Here is a 2,973-nt window from a genome sequence, read left to right as displayed (position 1 = left end):
GGGAGGCTGTTCCAGATGGGTATTGTTACTCTGTATCCTATGCTTGCTCTTCATTGGTAACAATGATCATGTACCATCCTGAGTCTCCTATTCAGGACAGTGGACTATAATGGACCTTTTCTGCAATAAAACTTCCTTTGCTAGACATTGGACTTATTCTTGCTTCTAAAGGGAATCTTGCAGAGAGTACCTTATCTAGCCACAGTCTGACATTTTGTTACCAATCATGTCTGTGTCGGGCCCAGCGGAATCCAAGGTTGTCCCGGACAGGGATCCTTTGTTTGATCCGTATGCGTCTCCCGACAATCAACCGGTGCAAACCCAAGACTCCCAGGAGCTGGGAGCAACCGGGAACGGAACCGGAGCCTCCACTTCTACCCTGCCTCTCATCGACTTCAGTACTCGAAACGAGACCGAAAGCAATCTCGGGGCAAGGCCGAAAGCAACCGCTCTCCCCTTGATCTCGGTGCCCACCCCGTCGGAGTGGGGAGCCAGACCCCGAGAAACCAGAGAGCGCCGGGCAGGTGGACTCCATCCACGAGTCTCGATGGACGGGCGCCGAAGCCTAGAAACCGTCCCGGAACTAGATAGCAGCCAACCATGGCGATATTGGAACAGGACGTTTGAGCAGATGGAGGGGGACACGTCTCGCCGAGGCGCCCTGAGTTGGGATTATTCCGAACTTGCCCCGTGGAAGGAGCCAACGGAAGTCCCTGACCCAAGTTGGGAGCAGATACGAGGTCGCACCTATGCGGTAGATACCAGCATCTCGGCCGTGACGGGTATGGCCAAGGGAATTCTAGCCGCGAGGTCGCGAATAGTTCAAGGGGACCCTCCTCCGTGGGGCCCTTTCTCCCCGGTGAGTACAGCGAATGAAGGTTCCCTGAGCGAACAACCAGGGCCAAGTCGTATACAACAATTAGAAGCTAAGCTGATGGATATGGAAGAAAGCTTGGCTCACGCCATTCATTTAATTTCCTCAATGGGGGCAGGGGAAAGACTGTCTCCTGAAGAGATGGCGATACAGATAGCTACCCTTCAAAGTGTCATCTCCTATCCGATGGAGGAAGTTCAGCAGCGGTCGTCGCCTACCGGCGGGGGGGGCACCTATCCTGGCGAATCGGGAGAACAACCCAAGGAACTTCCCCCTCAGCGGGAAACTCCACCGAGAAGGGACCACCCGGTTGTGCCATCCGGTGAGACTCCCATCGAACCTCCTATCACGGGAGGGGATGTGCCGCCAGACGAGACCCCAGTTGAGAGGCCTACGGAAGGGGAGGAAAAGCCAAGTGATACACCGGTGATACCCCCCCATACTTCCCCGAAAACGGTCCGGCCGGACCAAGCGGGAGCACCCGTGGCTCCATCAGGGGAGGGAGCCCCTGTTCAACCGCGCGAAACTGTTCCCGTCGGGCAACCTCCGGGAGATGGTCTACCAGCGCCAAAAGGCCAGCCGACGCTTCCCAGAACAACAACGCCCGGAGGGGCAAGCCCGCGCGGCCTTCCACCCATTCGGCCTTCGCCGCTGCGGCCCCCTCCGCTTCGACCACAACTAACCCCGCCGCTGCAGCCGATACGTTTGCCACTGGAACAACCCGTAAGACCGCCTCCGACCCAACCGACGGGACCTACACCACTGCGACCCCACCAACCCACCCCTCAGCGGCCGATTATTACTCCGCCACACCAACCTCAACCGCCAGCACCTCAACCGCTACGGCCAGCACCTCCGGCATTACCACCAGCCCTACCGAGAGCACCGCCACCAGCCCTGCCGAGAGCACCACCGCCAGCCCAGCCGAGGCCGGCACCCCCGGCTCAACCGGTGAGGCCACCGCCAGCACAACCGGGTCCCCTCATACCTCAAGTGCCATTGAGGCTTCCGGCGGACTTCTACCCAGCCCCGGCTCCGAGGCAAGACCTCCCAATGGGTTGGGTGAAACTAGACGCCACTTTTGACGGGGATCCCTCCAAACTGGGCTTTTTTCTAGTGCAAGTCGTGCAATTCTTCAACCGGTGGGGACACCTCTTCGGCAGCGAAGCCAGCCAAATTGAACACCTCGGCTCCCGTTTGCAAGGGAAAGCAGCGGACTGGTACGTAGGACTATATAATATCGGGGCCCCAGAACTCGATACTCTCCAGGGGTTGGTGGATGCTATTAGAGCACAATATGAAGATCCCTTAGAGGAAACCAGGGCCCGAACAGAATTGCAGGCCATTAAGCAGGGCAGCATGGCAGCGAGAGACTATATCACGAAATTCCGACAATTGGCTGCCAAGTGCCCCAGGTGTGAGGAGTCCACAAAAATTATTCTGTTCAAACAAGGACTTAATCCGAGACTTTTGGACAGAGCCCTCATGCAAGACAATCCCCCTACGCTGTTAGGTTGGATTCAACTTGTTTGCGAAGTGGAAAATCGCATTTTAGAAGTCCGTTTGGTTGAGCAACAACAACAAACGGGACAAAGAAGACCATTGACCTTACAGAAGGGAGCTCGGGGAGCTGGCTACGCCACCCGTGGAGCGAGAGATGCTAGATGGCAACAAGGGCTGTGTTTGCAATGCGGACAGGCTGGTCACTTTGCAGCACAATGCCCCTACCGGCCTGTGCAAAGACCTCCGCTCCAATTACGGCGTCCAACCCTTGCTCCGTTCCCTACGCTCCAACGCCCGACTCCAGCTCCACGAGCAAACAGAGGCCGCGGCGCTTCCCAAAGGCCAGCCTCAGAAAGAGGGCTGGAAGCGGAAGAAGTTATGGAATACGATCCCGCTTCCCCATCTGCAGAAGTCAACCCAGAAAGTCCCCAGTCGGGAAACGAGATGGATCTGTCGTAAAAGGGCCCAAACGACAGATCCGCCCCAAGCCCGTCCCTGCACGGAACCGGCCACCTGGGTCCATTTTATTCATGCCAGTGACTTTAATCAACCCAGAGAGAAAAATGCACATTCGGGTGCAAGCTCTTATTGACTCG

The sequence above is a fragment of the Eublepharis macularius genome, chromosome 12 (assembly GCF_028583425.1).
Source record: "Eublepharis macularius isolate TG4126 chromosome 12, MPM_Emac_v1.0, whole genome shotgun sequence".
In the NCBI taxonomy this organism is placed as follows: domain Eukaryota; kingdom Metazoa; phylum Chordata; class Lepidosauria; order Squamata; family Eublepharidae; genus Eublepharis; species Eublepharis macularius.
Note: the sequence above shows the minus strand (reverse complement) of the source record.